Source organism: Mixophyes fleayi, chromosome 2 (assembly GCF_038048845.1).
Source record: "Mixophyes fleayi isolate aMixFle1 chromosome 2, aMixFle1.hap1, whole genome shotgun sequence".
Classification (NCBI taxonomy): Eukaryota; Metazoa; Chordata; class Amphibia; order Anura; family Limnodynastidae; genus Mixophyes; species Mixophyes fleayi.
In genome coordinates, this window is record NC_134403.1 from 32606585 (window position 1) to 32626384 (window position 19800).

The 19800-nt window shown below is 40.3% G+C and overlaps 1 protein-coding gene across 1 annotated transcript in view; it reads left to right on the top strand.

Annotated features, from left to right (window-relative positions):
* CNTN5 (contactin 5) overlaps positions 1-19800 on the top strand; it is a 1124282-nt gene that overhangs the window by 90335 nt on the left and 1014147 nt on the right. The gene's annotated exons all lie outside the window — the stretch shown is intronic.

Consider the following 19800-nt stretch of genomic DNA (forward strand, 5'->3'; position numbering starts at 1 on the left):
CAGCATGGTGGCTAAGTGTTTAGCACTTCTGCCTCACAGCGCTGGGGTCATGAGTTCAATTCCCGACCATGGCCTTATCTGTGTGGCGTTTGTATGTTCTCCCTGTGTTTGCCAGGGTTTCCTCCGGGTACTCCGGTTTCCTCCCACACTCCAAAAACATACTTGTAGGTTAATTGGCTGCTATCAAAATTTACCCTAGTCTCTCTCCCCCTCTCTCTTTGTCTGTCTGTGTGTGTGTGTGTTAGGGAATTTAGACTGTAAGCTCCAATGGAGCAGGGACTGATGTGAATGAGTTTTCTGTACAGCGCTGCGGAATCAGTGGCGCTATATAAATAAATGGCGATGATGATGATGCCCCACGCCGGCTATAAATCTGACGCCACATTTTAAATTAACCTCCCCCTCCAATGTAACATGGTTTTGCCCATGTGCAAAGTTACTCCTTTTGTATGCTTGGCTCTCCTTAATGACTCAGGCCCTGCATGCAGAGTATAGACAAGACCACGAGGATGGATCACCAGCCAAAAATTGCCTAAAGAGTTTCATCCTTGCTTAGTTGCAGTTTCCAGCAGGGCCATCTTTTCCATTGGGCACGATGGGCAGCTGCCCGGGAACCCCACGGGCAAGGGGGCCCCATAGGCATGGCTCTTAATGAGAATAAATAATCCTGCAAAAGAAAAAAACCTGAAAAAAAACCTACAAGGGTTACTGAGCAAGTACATCTATCCATTTATATCTCTATATATCTATATCTATATCTATATCTATATCTGTATCTCTATACATCTATATTTCTATATCTATATCTAGGGGCCCCGGTGCACTGCTTTGCCCAGGGGCCCATAATGTTGTTAAGATGGCCCTGGTTTCCAGGTAACACAGTAGCCTAGAACAAAAATAAGCTAGATCCATATAACCCTACTAATCTCCAGCAGATGGTCTACTGGCCAGGGCTCTTTGGTTTCTCGCTCCCATGTCTCCTGTATCTTTATCCCCTACTTGTTTGTTAACTCTCTTTCTATAATTGTACTCTTTACACCATATGGAAACTGTTAGAATGTTGTGCTATTTTTAGTTTTGACCCTATATTACTAACCGTTTCACAAACTAAACCAGGTAATAATAAGGAGAATAAGAATATTCTAACAATAAAACACCCAAACAGATATAACCAGGTTTATACCTTTCATCCAGCACTCCACATAACTTTAATATTTATCCTATCAGGGGATCCGGCACAGCATTGTGGTCTCCTCTAGCTGCAAAGGAGTTAATCATATGTATCTCCTTCAGTTCTTTAATATTAAAGCGTTCTCTCCGGTTACTTAGTTACAGTGCTTTGAAGTGTATTCTGCACTGTGCTATGCCTCAGTTGCTGTGACACATCTACCAAATCCCTTTAGCATCTATTTAAAGAAATACTTTTATTTTGCCTCGCGTTGTATATCATAAACACTCCAGACGTAGCCTCCCTGTAATAAAAAAAAGGAAAGCAGTCCCACAAGTAGGTATATATTCCCATTCTCCCTTTTTTTGTCATTATTTCAGTGTGATTGATTTTGGATTAAGGATGCTTACAAAACTGTGTGATAAACAGCAGCTGTGCGAGCGAATGGCATGTTTAGGTATGGAGGCTGAAGATACTATTAAATACAGTAAACATTAAGCATTAAAAATGAATTATTTAAATGCCTCTAAACAAGGAGGAAGCCTCAGAGGCATGAAATATATTCCACCAGGAAACTTCTTTGTTTTCTCCTCCTTATTCGAGAGAGAAATGTATTTATTTAACGCCGTGAAGAGAACAACAATTTGTAACAATACAATGCATTTCTGTGTAATTAAAACATATATTTTTTTTTTCTTTTGCTCTCATAACGATTTTAAGTGGAGAATAGTTATCTGCTCTCATCTCGCATATCCCAATTGATTACTGCCACTATTAGCAAATCTATGACTTTGAACTCAATGCAATTGCTTTATAAATGATTGTCTTTATAGCACCAGAATTCCTGTGTATATTGCTGTAATTACTCTTTAAAGGACACAAATTCTGTTTTTATGTGAGGTTTATTTTGTAATAAAAAAGGAATTTTAAACAGAAAATATAACCTTGCATTGTAACCTTTATTATAGATAATATTTACACAAAATAAAATTTGCTCTGCTCATTTTGGTAGCAATGGTGGTCAGGCGCGGACTGGCAAATTTCAGCCCAGGGGGCGCACAGGCGGCCGCATCACATGACAAGCGATGCGGCTGCGTCATTGATGACGTGGCCGCATCGCGTGTCATGTGAAGCGGCCGCCTGTGCGCTGAAGCGGCCACATCGTGTGTCTTGTGATGCGGCCGCCGGTAATATTAAGGTTATATACATCCACGGGGGGGCGGCAGGCCCAAACAGCGGTCAGACTAATGCCCCCCTGCCCCCCGGCCCAGCCCGCCCCTGATGGTGGTGCTATTTTAAGTCTATGTAGAAAAAGTAGAGGATAGCGCTGATTCAACCGTAAAAATAATTTAATATACAAATTGAAGCCAAAGGCCTGATTGTAAAAATTAACACAACTGACTAGCATACATACATGAATAATTATTAAAATAAAATAGATATCGCCAACCTATTATACAATTACTTATCATATAAACTGGTGCACCAGTAATGAATAATTGGCCAGTGTATGGCGGTATCAATATGTGGATAGAAGATTTAAATCAAGCTGTGGTCCGGACCAATCATATTGCAATAATCAAACCGGTTAATAAGCAGACCAAAACTATTGTGCAGATTATAGTGCCATAGAGCTACATAGCGCTATGAAGCATAGCATAAAAAATTATGCAAATATGGTCAAGCACAAACAGACAGAGTTGTTAGTCCAGCTCAAAAAATGAGCATGTAAAAAATGAATGAACCAAACTGGGCAGGAACGCTTCTTGATTATATACTGAAAAAATGACAGGTCAAAGTAGGTAGAACACGAAGGCAAAACGATTACTAGTAGGCAATTTAGGCATGTAATGAAACACCAATAAGCCTTCAAATTCCTAGTTGGAAGCCTTCAAATTCCTGATTGAGAGCCTGTATGGAGTTAAACTTGTTTATCCAATGCTGGATTGTAGTGGCCGCCCAGCTTGAATTATGCAGACACCACGGACCGGTCACAGCGGGACCAAGCGGCAGCAGTTATGCAGGCATGTTAGTACAAAGTACAGAGTATCAAAACAAATGCTGTATTGTGTTAAGCATAGCGATACTTAGCTCATCAGGTCTCCAGTCATTTGTAAAAAGTCCTCCACAGTTGGTATAATAGTGAGAAGTATCCGTTGTCTCCGTGATTGTATGAGAAATACAAACAACAGTCCGGCACACAGTACCCCGGGGTAGATGGGCGGGGTCAGTTTGTCAGCTAGTCAGCTGATACAAAGTAGCCAAACCTGACGCGTTTCTCCGGGCAGTCCGGTTTCATCAGAGGAATGGTAATCGTTATGATGGCAAGTCAATTTATAATCCGATCAGGTCACATGACCAGAAATCAAAGCAATAAAGATTAAAAATGATTCAAATCGTCCTCTTATACATAGGGCTATAAAACCCAATTACCAAGACACTCATGGCAAAAATGAATTAACCAATTAAAAGTCATGAACAAACACAAATATATGTTTATATATAGACATGCAGCTAAGTTCAGAATGCCCTAGCTATAGCATGCACTGAATAAAGCCAATTAAACATAGAATTATAGTATAATACTATTAATACAAAACAGTTGGAATGTTGAAAAAAATATGTATTAGAAAATATATTAATAAATTGTCGCAAACCCCTATATCTAAGCGCCTCTTAGGATACTTAAATTAAACCCATCCCTATATATCCATGTTGATGTAGATAAGCATCGGTATTGAAGGATAAATAAAATTGGATAAATATAAAGAATAAACCGAAAAGGGGAAGGGGGGAAAGGGGGATAGGGAAAGGAAGATGGAGGAAATATAACAATCTAACAATTGTAAACCCCCTAAATGTTACTAAGTTCAATGCTCTCATTCAAACCAGAAGGCACAAGGGTATCTAGCCTGAATATCCAATAGGCTTCCCTGCGGCACAATGAGTTGAATCTATTGCCACCACGAGGGGTGGCTCTCACCTGTTCAATAGCTCGTACTTGGAGTTTATCTAAACCCCCTGTCTTGCAGGAATTTATATGACTAGATAGGCTGTGGGATTTTATATTTTTGAGAATATTACGACGATGTTCAGTAAATCGTAATGCCAAGGGACGAATAGTACGACCCACATATTGTTGGCCACACCCACAGTTTATAAGGTAGCTTATTGTGATTTTACTATTTTAAGTCTATACTGGATTACAATACATGTAAAGCACAAACTATTCCAAATTGTTTTGGGAGACGGTCCCAGGTTACTGAAGGCAGCATTGGTTATCCCACAGGATAGTTAATGTTATCTTGAATTATCTTAATGTGATAACCAGTATAACAAATACACTCAAAGGCAACTACAGGTTTGAAATCTGTTACCCAGAATGCTTGGAAATTAAGGTTTTTCTGCTAAGAGGATTTTCCATAATTTGGAGAAAAATGCCTGAACTGACATTTAAAATGACCTTCCCCCAACTGGCCAGAATGACTTCAATGTTTGAAAGTTATATCCAGTGGTGCACAGCAAATTTAAAATCAGAAAAGGTCTGTATGTGTATGGTATCTGCAAACAACACTCTGCAACTGTTGAGGATGTTTGTCCTCAATGGTTAGGACAGTGGTGGCCAACATGATACTTTCAGCAACCTTGCAAGTGGTCATTGTTCTAACAAAGAAGCTGCACATTACTTTTTCGGAGAAGCATCCGATCATGTTATAAGATCAGAGCAGCAGCAGCTGGAAGTGTTCACACAGCTCAAGCAGTAGGTTACTCTATGGTTGGCAGCAGCAGCAGGGAGTGTTCACACAGCCCAAGCAGTAGGTTACTCTATGGTTGGCAGCAGCAGCAGGGAGTGTTCACACAGCCCAAGCAGTAGCTTGCTATATGGTTGGCAGCAGCAGGGAGTGTTCACACAGCCCAAGTAGTAGGTAGCTATATGGTTGGCAGCAGTAGCTGGGAGTGTTCACACAGCCCAAGTAGTAGGTAGCTATACGGTTGGCAGCAGTAGCTGGGAGTGTTCACACAGCCCAAGCAGTAGCTTGCTATATGGTTGGCAGCAGTAGCTGGGAGTGTTCACACAGCCCAAACAATAGGTTACTCTATAATTGGCAGCAGCAACAGCAGGGAGCGTTCACACAGCCCAAACAGTAAGTCAATCTATTGTTGGCTTTTCTTGCAGGCAAGAATTCCTGCTGGCAATGACCTGAGCTTAATCTTTGACATCAAAATCAGTAGTCAGAGGTAGAAATAGAAGAAATCAATATGTTCACGGGCCCACAGCTTTGAGGACTGCATGTCGCCCTGGGGCCACTGGTTGCCTAGTCGCTGGTCTAGCATCTAAGGAAAGTGTTATTTGAGTCAGGTATATTGGCATTTGCAACTTACATGATCAGTTAGGATATATATGTGAACAAATGGTGGTGTTATATGATAGATTATACAATGTAATCAGATACTGGAAAAGGCACCAAGGTTATTTAGTTGAACGTCCTACAAGAAACATGTCAATATTTAAAGCAATCGTTTAACTGTCCCGGTGCTTTACATGAGTTATCAACCTGCAATAAGGCTCCTTAAATATTTACAACTTGTAGCCTGATATATACAACAACAACAGGAAATAATCTTCTTTGTGTCACATATTTTCTTTGGACGAATCAATATCACTGTATGGATGTTATTTGATGTAATGATTAAAATTTCGCTAGTCGGTACAAAATGGAAAAATAAACACCAGTGGCTAGCTCTCAAACTATCAGCTGTATGATAATATGTTTATTTATTTTTTGTTAACCAGCAAATCCTTTGCGAATCAAACTCCTGCTAATTATCCCAGATGCTTGATACAAGAAAAATACTTGCGTCTCAGGTATATAGATAGAAATGAATTGAGCCTTCCAATCTATTTCCTAAAGCCATGCCGAGATTTGCTCCATCCCAAATCAATACCTAATGCCTTAACATTGATAACATTTTTACCAATATAACATTTTAGAATGTATATGTATTATGATTTCCTTATATCCTTAAACCATACTTACCCACTCTCCCGGAATGTCCGGGAGACTATCGAATTTCGAGTAGGTCTCCCGTACTCCTGGGAGAGCAGACAAGTCTCCCGCATCCTGCAAATTGGTATTCAAAATGACGCGATTCACAGAGCCCCGTCCCCTTTCGCCCCCTCCCACAGCACCTAATCGCCAGGATCTCATGGAGGCTAGCTAAAGAAAGTTGGCAAGTATGCCTTAAACTGAGGAAGGTATTAACTACCAAACCCCACATCAGTTCGAGGAGCTTCTATGGTTCTTATTTACAACTTCCTGATCGTGAATAAGCCAGGAATGGCTTTTTATATTAATTATATTACACTTCAAAAAACAGTACATTTTTAGTATTGTAAGAATATTTTTTATGCCATGCATATGTAGGGAGTGTGTCTGCCACCAGGTGCCCATTCCTGACGGTAAATTTCTCAAGCTGCGGGTTTGAAAAAGTGTAGATGTTGCCTATAGCAACCAATGAGATTCTAGTTGGCATTTATTTAGTACATTCTACAAACTGTCAGCGAGAATCTGATTGGTTGCTATAGGCAACATCATCACTTTTTCAAACCTGCAGCTTGATAAATTTACCGCTTAGTGTTTGCTACAGTAGCATAGTGTTGCAGGGTAGACAATCAAATTGCAATGTAAATTCGTGGTCATTGGTGATTGCATTTGCATCTGATTTGTTCACAAATGGAGGGACAAATCTAAAATCGAACAGATTGGAATTTTAATCCTTATAATGATTATTTGGCTGGTCGGATGCTTTGCAATGACCAAAAAGGCTTTCATGATCTTCATGTGTCTATTCAGGAAAGGGAGCCCAGTGTACTGCCATGGTGAAGTATAGTGTAACCTCCTTTATTTCTAAGGTCAAGGTCACATGAGTCTCTAGCCAAAGTAATGATGTCTTTGCTTCCAAATCATGGTGCCTGATTTCCTGGGGTGCCTTAGATCATAGTCACATTAGCCCCAAAAGGTCACACTATCCATGTAATGGTGACCTTACATAAAATAATCCATTCTGGAGTGAGCATTCATGACTCATTACTTAACCCAACACTAAAGACTATTGGGGCAGATTTAGGTAGAACAATGCTTCTAACTATGTCACCTTATTTTGCTATAACATAGTCAATTTAATTCTGCGTACCCACAACAGGATAATCCAGCGATCCCACCAGTTAACGGACCTGTAAAGATGGTACTGGGGCTTTCTGAGGTTTGCTACAACAGATGTAATAAGCTTTTACCCACTTGTACATAGTGTTTAACACAGAATTCTCTGGTCAAAAGCTATCCACTACACTAGTCAAACATAGAGTATTCATAAGGACTTTCTTACTGATTCTGTAGTTTCAAGTTTTTTAGGGTTTGAACAAATGCATTTAATCTAACAGTCTTCATCTGCTTCCAACTCTGTCTCAAACTAAACCCAGTGATGAAATTAATAATAAACAATATCATTTCACATCACCTTCACCCTTCACTGCCTGTCAACGGCAGGGCCGGATTAAGGGAATGGAGGCCCCTGGGCTAAGGGCGCCTCCATTCCCCCGTGAGGCCCCCAATGTGAGCCACCCCCCGCCCCCCCGTACCCCGTGAGGGCCCCCCCAAGCGCTTACCTGTCACTGTAGTCCTCCGTCCCCGGCGCACTGTAAGCTCCTTACTGAGGAGATCTCGCGAGAGTTCACTCGCGAGATCTCCTCAGTAAGCAGATTACTGAACGCCGGGGACGGAGGACTACAGTGACAGTGCTCAGCAGCATTGATGGGGCTGGGGCCGCCCCCGCCCCCGGACCGATCAATAATGCTGCTGAGGACTTTGAAGGGCCCCCTGGATGCCCGAGGCCCCTGGGCTATAGCCCAGTTAGACCTCGGGTTAATCTGGCCCTGGTCAACGGTGGACTATTATAGAAGTCCGATATAGGAGACTGCCACCCGATGATACGTAATTAAAATCTATTAGGTAAATATATTAGACAGAGGTAATTGGTATTAATGGAAAAACGTCTAACACTGGTACTGTTATCTATCTGTAATGTACAGGTGAAGAGACATTTAGGGAATAGTGATCATAACTCTTTGACATGAGTTTCAATAAAACATTTTGTTAAAGATCTACAAAAAGCCTTAGAAGGACAAAGTTTAATCAGTTCAGAGAAGCATTGAAGCTTGTACACTGGGAAAGTGTACTCTTAATTTAAAACAGGATCACTGAATGAGAAACGTTTAAAAATATTTACAATAAATATTGTTGCAAGTACATACTGTTTGGAAATATACTCTCTAGGAATAAAAGGTAACCAATGAGGTCAATTAAGAAAGTGTTGGTGGTAATAAGGGGAAAAAGATAGCACTTAAATTTTTAAAACTAGAAAGGAATAATAATACATTATGGAAGTACAAAGAATATAGCACAATATTTGAAAAATGAAATCAAGTTAACTAAAAGATTAACTAAAATAAGAAACACAGATTGCTAAAGATGGGAAGCCTAATACCAAAAAAGTATATAAGCAGTAAGAAAAAAAACATAATATTGGGCCACTAGATCATAAAGTAGGAAAAATAATTATATATGATGAGGATAAAGCTGGTCTTTTAAATATATGTTTTATTTCACCTTTTGTAACAAAGGAGGAAAGAATACCAGTAAATAAGTTAAATAGCCTATGCACACCTTTAAATGATACTTGTCTAACACAAAATAAGGTGCCATTTTGCCTACACAAGGTTATAATAGGTAAGCCACTTGGTCCAGATGACATCCACCCATGTGTGCTAAAGGAACTAAGTTCAGTAATTGATTGACCAATGTTTCTTATATTAATGGATGCTTTAATAACCTGATCAGTGGCAAAAGATTGTCGGAAAGCAGATGTGGTTCCAATCATCAGTCGTGCATAAATTATTTGAAACTATTTCAAGGTATGCAGCTCTAAAAATATATTGTAGAAAATACTTTGATAATAGGACTGGTAATGCTAAATCTTTGTAGTGCAATTGATGTGATCCATTTGAATTTTTCAGAAGCGTTCATTCTGATACATAAGCTGAGAGTGTTATATCTGGACTAAAAGTATGTAAATGGTTTAAGAACTGGTTAATTAAATAAAGACCAAGGGTACTTATAAATGGAACATATTCAGACTGGGCTAAAGTTATTTGCGATTGACTACAAGGCTCCGTATTGGGCCTTGTCCCTTTACTGTACCCAAAAATGTACCCCATATTCATGATTTGCCACTACAAATGACATATATTGTCAATACTATGTTTTGCATCACATGCATTCATTCCATTTGTTATGAATGTCATAATTTTATTTAATTCACTTTTACAACTGCTGCCTGACACTCGGTACTGTTACCCAGCTTCCCATGAACTAGTATTCCTAAATCCTTTTTCCTGTCAATGTTCTCTAACTGTATGACATTTAGGGGAGAACATAGAGCTTTGGAAGCAACCTAATTAATATGAAAGTGGTCATTAGTTGCGAATGGAAGAAAGAAGGTTTCACCATCAGCATAAGAATGGGTTCTTTACTGTAAGGGCATTTAGTCTAAATTTAAAAACAGACTGGATGCCTTTCATTTTTGTAGAACGTACTAAATAAATGACAGCTAGAGTCTGATAGGTTGCTATAGGCAACATCTCCACTTTTTCAAACCCGCAGTTTAGTAAATCTAACCCGTGGTGTCTGTAGCTAGAATTAGTAGAGGACATTATGAGGTTGATTGATCTAGAAAAATTATTAAATTGCAATTTTGTGGTAAGGAAAGAATTTTCCCCTTATGAAGCTTAACTGGCAACTGTCACACTGAGGGTTTTGTTTTGTCACCATCTGGATCAACCTAATTAGAATTTAAATTTTTTAGACCTGTGTCTTCAACCATAAAATGCACCTATGAAAATAGAAAGTATCTGTATTCTTCGAAGTAACATAGTAAAAGGCCCTATGATTGTGTAAGGAGCTTAACAAAAAAAATATACAAAATATATAGGCTCATCCTGCCTCAAGTAATGGCCAAAATCTGTAAATAACCCTTAAAAGCTTTGCAATAAACATGAAGAGTCAACGCAGATCATGATTGACAACATTATTTGTTTGTCAACTGAAAATGTCCCCTCTCTTGTTGTCAGTGATGAGTTTTCGTGATGAGGTTTTACATTTCCTTCTGCCTACAAAACTCTTGCCTCTAGATTAAAATGTTTTTCTTTGAAGAACATGAATACAAATTAAGTAAAATTTTATATACATACATATATATATATATATATATATATATATATATATATATATTAGAGAAGAATGCATAGTTATGAAATGGGCAAATGGTAAACATCACCTACACAAAGCAGAGGCGGTCATTGTGTGGTTTAAAACAATATTCAGACTACCGATTCATTACACTCTTTATTTGTCTACCCCCCCTCCCCCCTGGAATGTTCAGTTGGCTCCAGAATTCCAGAGAGTTTTCCTGGATTACCAAGACCAATCTCCCAGATCCTATATCACTTTTTTGGAAATGGACGGCGCCTTAATGATGTGATTTGATGCCAATTGCGTCATCAGCACCGCGATGACACAAATCACGTTGGTGCACAGAAAGGTGTGTGACCATGATCACATAAGTCATCCCTTGGACCAGAGGTTATGTCCAAACAAATAGTTAAGTATGTGGCACACTATTGACATAATTGAGACTTGTGAACTAAAGATGTCACTGTTTTCTGATGAATCAGCCAATAGGGGGCAGCACGGTGGCATAGTTGTTAGCACTTCTGCCTTACAGCACTGGGGTCGTGAGTTTAATTCCAGACCATGGCCTTATCTGTGAGGAGTTTGTATGTTCTCCCGTGTTTGCGTGGGTTTCCTCCGGGTGCTCCGGTTTCCTCCCACACTCCAAAAACATACTGGTAGATTAATTGGTTGCTAACAAATTGACCCTAGTCTGTGTGTGTGTTAGAGAATTTAGTCTGTAAACTCCAATGGGGCAGGGACTGATGTGAGTGAGTTCTCTGTACAGTGCTGCAGAATTAGTGGCGCTATATAAATAAATGGTGATGATGATGATAGGCTTGTTTATGATTATTGAATAATGTTGCTGCTTCCACTTTGTCAATGCAATGGGAACACAACTACTGTGACTAAATTATGAAATGAAAGGAAGTTAGAATCACACATGTATTCATGTGTTAAACAGTGTGGGAGAAAAACACTTGATTTGATTCTTATTTGCTTTCTGTAATCAGCAATGAAAGCCATTGAATGTTGCTAATTGTATTTGATTGCCTCTTGGTATAAGCAAACACATTTGAGTCTTGGCAAATTGAAATAATATTTAGGGTATTTGTCCCAAACAGAATGAAATATAATTTGTCAGTTGTTTTCTGAAAATCACCCTGGTTGGAAAATGTATACAGGATGATTTAACTGATGGAATAAGTCAACTTAAAAAATAAAGATCTTTAGTGAATGATTTTCGGTATTATGTTCAAGTCAAATTCCATACAAACTTCCACTCAGAGGCCTAAGCAGGAAGATGCAATTGTCAAACAGAATGGATTGAGCTCGGCTATACTTGCCAACTTTAAAATGCTCCTCCCCACCCCGGGACATCCCGCAGAGGAGGTCATATGGAAAGTACAGCAGGGTTTAGTGTCACAAATCATGTCTTTTAGTCCCTGACCCCAACCATGACAAAATGCATAGTCATGTCATTGAACCATGGGAGGCGGTACTTTCCCTCGTCCTTGGAACTGAAATCGAGGCAAAACGTCATTGTCGCATCATCGGATCTCATGGGTTTTTAATTCCATAAGTACCTTCCTCCCTGGAGATCTGTCACCATTTCTCAGACAGACACAGGATGGGTGGTAGTGTTCACGGCAGTCTCCAGTGTCATTGCTCACACAGAAACAGGAGTGGTGGCTGTGTTCTTGTCAATCTCCAGTGCCATTGCTCTGAGCTATTGCTCACATAAACATCGAAGTGGTAGAAGTGTTCTTGTCACCCTCCAGTCTCCAGTGCCATTGCTCTGTGCCATTGCTCACACAAAAACAAAAAGAGGATCTGAATCGAGGCAAAACATCAACATTGCGTTGTCTGATCTCGCGGGTTTTGGATTCCAAAAGTACCTCCCTCCCCAGGAGATCTAGCGCCATTGCTCACACAGAAACTGAGGTAGCAATGTTCTTGTCACTCTCCATTCTCCAGTGATATTGCTTAGTGTCATTGCTCACACAGAAACAGGGGTAGCAGTGTTCTTTTCACTTTCCAGTCGCCAGTGCCATTGCACAGTGCCATTGCTCACACAGAAAGGGGTAGCAATGTTCTTGTCACTCTCTAGTCTCTAGATCCCACCACCTGCAATCTACATTGTCATCATCCTCACCCTCATCAGTGTGTACATCATCCTCACACAATTTTAGTTCATCCCCGCTGGAATCCACCATTATAGAAGTCTCTGTACTTTGCTGCAATCGCTGGTAAAGGCCTTCCTCATGGACTTTGTAGTTCATTTTCGAGTAAAGGCAAGTTTGCCTTTACAATCCATCGCCGCTTTAAATTTTAGCTGCAAAGTCGCCGATTTCCGGCGAGTTGAAACAATCGGAGCTTCATACATTTACCCCCAGATGTCAAAATGTTGTGCTGATTCATCTGCATCACCCCTGGGTGTCTTGGGAAAGCTATGTTTTTTCCCTGCATCAGTTGCCTGAGAAACTGAATGAGGAGATGTTGTTGTGTCATGTACCACTTAAGCTGTAAACTTGCTCACCAGGAGCTCATTGCATCTCTTGAGATCTGGGTCAGTTGGAAGGAAAGAAAGAAGACATAGCTCTTAAACCTAGGATCAAGCACAGTTGCCAAAATATAGTGATCCAATTTCAAGGATAAGTTGATAACTCTTGGACCCTGGCGAAGCGAATAAGGTACTTTATCTACAAGTCCAACATACTTAGTGGAATTGCTTTGTTTTATCTCTTCCTTCAAATTCTTGAGCTGTTTATCCCAAAGTCTAATTAAGGGAATCACTTGATTCAAGCTAGCAGTGTCTGAAATCACTTCACAGATGACTACTTCATGTGATTTGAGCACCTTGCAAAACACGGAAAGTATTCTCCACTTCACTGGACTAAAGTAATTTCCCCCTCAAATTATTTTCTTCTTGCAGCTGTTGCAATCTCCTACATGCTGTTGCAGAATGCTGAAAATGACCCGAAATATTTCGGGACACAGCATCTCCTGCATGTCGCTGTCATTTTTTAAAAAGCTCTGTACCACCAAGTTGATTTGTGAGCAAAACAGGGAATGTGATGGAATTTGCCCCACTGTAATGCTCTCACATTATTGGTGGCATTATCAGAAATCACATATCATGAGGAGAGTCCAAGCGGAATAAGCCATGTTGCAATGACATCCCTTAGTTTTTCAAACAGATTGTCGCAGTATGCCTCTTAGTGATGCAAGTGATACACAGAGTAGTCTGCCTCTGAAAGATCTAGCGTTGTTAGTTAGATGCTACTGCTGTCCATACTGCTGAAGGCTTCACCAACCTGAGTTTGCTCAGTTCTGCTTGTCAACATATCTGTGGTTAAGTGTACAGTGGGTAGAATGGCATTTTGTAGCCCAATAATTTTATTTTTTTTAACTTCCTGGTACAGTGAGGAAATGCTTGTCAAGTAAAATGGTGTTGAGATGAAATTTGGTAATGGGAACACTGTACATCAATTAACTGTCTAAAACCTACTGCTATAATGGTGGAAAAAGGATGCAGATCTAATATTAGCATAGTCGCCATGGTGCCTGTGATCCACTGTGCGACTGGGTGACAGCTTTCATACTTGCTTCCTCTTGCAAAGGATTGGATAACAGTCAATTGTTTAAAACTACTAGTAGTATTCTTCTGGGTTGAAGATCCACCCCCAGCAATAGGAGCAGCAGCAGCGGGCCTAACGCTCAAGAAATCTTCTGAGGATTCCTGGTTAGGGGAGGGGTCATCTAGTCTTAGCAACTAAGATGCTGGACTAACTCCAATCACTAGTGAGGATATTGATGGTGAAGGTTTTGGTGGTGTATATTGCAGGTGCTGGATTCTAGCTGAGTGAAGGGAGCTTGCTGATGCTGGACTGCTTGTTGTTATTTTTTAGTGTAAATTTCTGATTTTCCAAAAAGCTTGCCATGAACTTGCTTCAAATGGTGTAACATGGATGAGGTTCCTGAAAAGTTAAGGTCTCTACCTCTACTGAATGTGGCTTGGCAAACGCTACAAATGGCTAGACAACTGTTGTCAGGATTTGGATAAAAATAATTTCACACATAAGAGGTAGATTTTTTTGGTCTTATGCCCAGGCATGACAGTGGCCTGTTTCTTCTCACTGTCAAGTAATGCTTCCACTGGTGCATGACTTGCCACTGTATAATTCATTGACAGCACCGTTGGGCTTAAGGCAGCTAAGCTATTGGTAGTTTGTTTTGTGGATGAAGTGCTTGGTTTGGTCGGGCACCCACAAAAGTGGCACTCCTTGTAGCTGAAGTGCTTAGTTTGTTAAACTGTACCTGCTACCCCTCCTATTTTTGGGAAAGTTTTTTAAACCTTTTTAACATGTGGATGGGAGGACAATTCTATCTTGCACCACTTTTCTTTTCTGCCACTGCTGTGTAGCAATGCTTCCCAGAAGTGATATGAAGTGCGGTGTGCTTTGTAAAACTTAGCATTCCCAAGAGGTCCAGTGGTGATGCACATGAGTCAGTACAACATTTTGACATCTTTTCTGGTCTAAAAGAATTGTCCAAATTTCGTGACTCCTCTGCCATAACTCACCTGATCAACATACAAAGAATGGTGGAGGATTATTTTATTGACAGCGTACAAATAGACATGTCAGACAGTCCCTTTACACAACCCGGATACTTGTCAGCGATCGGCGTAGGAGGCTACTTCCTAAAAATAGGTAAAAGATGATGTTCATCAAAATTAACTACAAATTCCATGAGGAATCCCTTTACCGGCAATTACACCAAAGTACAGAGACTTCTGTGATGGTGGACTTCAGCGGGGATGAATTAATGTTGTGTGAGGATGATGTACACCCTGCTGAGGGTGAGGATGGTGACAATAACATCTTGCCACTATAAAGTTCATTGACAACACTCTTGGGCTTAAGGTGGCTAAGCTATTGGTAGCTTGTTTTGTGTGGGGCACAAACAAACCAAGCACTTCAGCCACAAAAAAGGAACTCATTGTTGCTGAAGTGCTTGGTTTGCTAAACTGTACATGTCCTTTTTAATATCTAACACAAGGGTAGGTGGGAGGGCCCCGAAGACAATTCCATTTTGCACCACTTTTCTGCCACTGCTGTCTAGCAATTTTTCCTACATGTGATATAAACTGCCGTGTGTTTGTGCCGTTGCTCTGTCGCTTTGTAACCAGCCAGCTCGCTGCAGTCTTTGGCCAAAACTGTATGAAAATCATATTGTGACCTGTGATGTTTTCAAAATTGTCAGGAAATGACTGGAAGTAAGTCTTATTGAGGTTAGTAATAATGTAGGAACAAAAAAATAGCCAAATTATGTGATTTTAGCATATTTTAGCAATTTTTCAAAAAAATAGAGATCCAAAGTCAGAATACGTGAAGGTGGTTTGCCAAAATCAAAATCAAAACAAAAAGTTAATACAGATCCATAACCAAAATCAAATCCAAAATACGGGGTTATTGAACATGTCTAATTGAAAACAAAGGGGACAAATAATTTTGCCCATTCTCTGTTCATCACGTTTCAATGAACATTGTTATTCAGTATATTACCTTTTAATATTTAAACTGTGCAGAACGTTCTTCCTGCTCTCAGCAGGATAAACACACGACGTGTTGAGCTGAATAGATAATTCTATATAATGTAGAGTATTAAGTGATTTAATATATGTTATTGTTTGACAATAACAACAACAAATCTCACTAGTGCTTTCTATGCCTGGTAGCTGAATTGAAAGTAAGGTTTTAAGATGACTATTTACTGAAGGCAATTTGCTAAATATGTAGCTGCTTAGAAAGATCCCGTGTGTCCTGAAATCACAAAGCTGTTCTGGCTGAAACACATAGATCTGCGCTGTGTATTATTTATCGGTTAGCAGACAAAGCTCTCACCATTGAGCTGTATTGACCGGTCAGGTCACCATGGGCAGGATAAGCTGAAAATTGCCTAAGTAAATCATTACTACAAAATTGTGTGTGCTACTGGCTACAAAAGACCAAACCATATCTAAACTGATAAAAGCTGTTATTAAAAGATAACTTAAAGGGGTTCCCCACCTGCAGAAGATTTACAGATTTGTTCTTGCTTTATTTCAGCCTTATATTTATATAATAGGGGATGTTGTTTTGTTTTCGTTCCCCCGAGATATGATACTTTACACTCTGCTTTGGATGCAAATATAGAAAACAGTTTTACATCCTACTTCCCAGAGGGGAGGTCCAAGGGACCAATATGGGTGAGGTAGCCTGCTCTTCGAAATTCAGGAGTCTCCCGGACTTTTCGGGAGAGTAGGCAAGTATGATTTCTGTCATATACTATGGAAACATACAGGAATGACTCCGGCTAATGATATAAATGCATGACTTAAAAGCACTGAAAGAAGCTAATAAGAAAGAGCCATGTATTTAGTAAAAGCTGCAGAGGGGCATTTATAGACCGATCATTTAATGTTTTCTGAAGGTGGAAAACCTCTTTAAAAAAATTATGATTTACTTGACAGTCATATATAATAAGGTTGTTATTGTTTGATATAAGTTTTTGAATAAAGTGTTTCTTGGAAGCCCATTTCCAGAGCAAAACCAGTGCATGAATAAAGGGAACTAGTAATATCTGGACTCTCCTAGAATGTTATGTAAGATATATAGCCTCTTGCCCTATCGATATAGGAGTTAGTCTCATGTCCATGTATTGCACTGCAGAGCTGAAACAGTACATCATCTGGGCCTCATAGCTAATTTGTATGCACAGTCTGGCGCAGGTGCCCACTGCGCATGCGTCACTCAGAAAAAGGCTCGGTACTGCTCTTCTCAGAGCAGAAAGGGGGCATCAGGGAGGGCCATGGAGGTCTGGTGGGCATTGTGGAAGCATTAAATGGGGGTGTGTGGCCGAATCCACACATACACACACACACACACACACACACCTCTGGGCCCTGTAGGGCCTGAACTCCCTGCCCCCAGGATAGTTCTACCACTTGTGCACTGTGTTGTAGGCATTGGGACCAGAATGTGGGTGATGTCTTCTGGGCTTTTAGTATAGAAAACTGTTACTCATTCACTTATTTAATTGTGCTAAAATGGTAAAGTAAGTCATAGTTGCCTACTCTCCCAGGAATATCCGGGAGACTCCCAAATTTTTGGGAGTTCTCCTCCTTGACTTCTGGGAGACACAGGAAACCTCCCACATTGTGGCCTCTTTGTAGGTAAAGTGGGAACGGGGCTAAACTCGTTATCCGGTCCCTCCCCCCCGTTGCAATAGGCCGATATTGAGAAAGCTTGACAGGGGCGTGGCCTAGCAAAGCAACCTGCATGGCCACGCCCCATGATTGATCATACTGCCAAAGTTGGCAAGTATGAGATAAGTTAGGTAAGATGTTAAACACCACAGCTATTACCATGTCCTCTGGAGGAAAAAGTGACTCCCACTCGGGTTTCTTGTGGATAACAAGGACAAGTGCTACAATCCAGTTATCTGAGTTGCCTATCTATCTTTACATCGATGTATAATCATGTAATTAAGTGATTCGGTAATACAGATTTATATGGATATTCCATCACTAGTTGGTTTTTGAAACAGTGAATACATTTTTAAGTAATCCTGCCCAACTGAGCTCCTAATCAAACTTATAACGTAGCAAAAAGCTCTGCCTTTATGATACAGAGATGTTGCTGAAAAGCACGGAAGGAATTGGTAGCAATCTACACTACAAAGCTTGCGGAGAACATGTAACAGGCAATGGAGACATCTGAAGGCAGAAAACTACCTTTAAGTCCAATCAGTCCGTCACTCCAAACAACTGATTTTAGCAGATAAACCACAGCTATAAGTGGAAATGCAGTCTATAATCTTCCTTCTGTTTTACTTACAGCGCAGACAATAAGCACCAGAGAAAAACACTGTCAGCAGCTCACTGATAACATAAGAGGCTATTTTTTTGCAAACTCCAGTATCTCAGTAGCACCGTATTGGGAACTATAGCCTTTAGTAATCTGACTTGATTTCACAGTTCCAATGAGTCAAGTATTGAATGCAGTCAGAAAACATCACTAAGAAAATATTTCCATAAAGCCATTCATGTGGAATATGGACAATAACCTCTTTTCTGCACTGTGTCTCTTCTCCGGGGGCCACTTTCAAAGGAATGCAATTGTTTTATGTGAGAGTGACAAGCTTCCATGCAACTCAGAACGAATCCTTAAATGTCCGGCCTTGAGCAAAATATGTTTGAAGTCACAAATTGTAATTTCTTAGGTGAAGCTTATTTTCCTTCTTGTTATTGAACAAGCCATCTCCTACGCTGATTCGAATTCACCGCTGGAGACGTGATGTGAAGGTTTATGCGGGGTTTTAACCTGTGTTTAAAATACCGTCTGATCCGTTCGCTGCGGCGGACGCCGATACAAATGACAGGGAGTTATAGTTTGAATAATTGAGTGATAGATGTCACGCTGGTATTTTTCTCGCTCAGAGATGAAACTTGAGATAAAGTCTTGAATATTAATAATGCCTTTTACTTCTCCACCCTAGCTGGCTGAGAACGTCAATGTGGACTTGTTTAGTCATTTAGTGGCGAACAGTTGGCGTGTTAGGAATCCAAAGGGGCCGAAGATGAAACTTGAAATGTGTGGCTGATTTCGGAGCCAGGAGGAACAAAACGACACACTGAGCTGACAGAGTATTAAGATATTAGATGCCAGGCAGGGTTGATTTATCAAAGGCTCTATATAAACATATTGGGCTTCATTAAGAGTTAGGCAAAGCAAACGTGCACCTTGACAATACTATGCCGCACTGCATGCTGGGGAGGAATTTAAAGTGTGTTTAGAGTTGGGAGGGGAACAACCTGGCTTAACCTTAAATAGCAGTATAAAAATAAAGCTGTCCAGTATTTGTGAGTTACATGCAAAAGCAGCCAGTATTTTCCCTGCATGCAAAAAAAAATAAAAAAAAATCATATTTGCTGACATTTGTGATCTCCGCTATGTGAGGGGAGATCTCGCTACCGAGTCCTGGGGGTGTGGCCATGCAAACAGTGTCGTTAAGCCCCTCCCCCTCTGCCAAACAGGACTTTCGTTCAGGATGACGCGATTCGCTATGAATTGCATCACCTAAGCCCACCCACACCCTCTTCATTAAGGAAGAGGTCAGGATGCGGGAGGTTGCACTGCTCGTCCGGGAGAACTCCTGGAAACTCTGGAGTATCCCGGACATTCTAGGAGAGAAGGCCACTATGAAATATATACATTTGCACCTATTGCAATATGATTTGCTTGGGAGCAAAATTGTCCCTTTTTTTTGCTTTACTCCTAATTTTAAAGGAGATCAAAT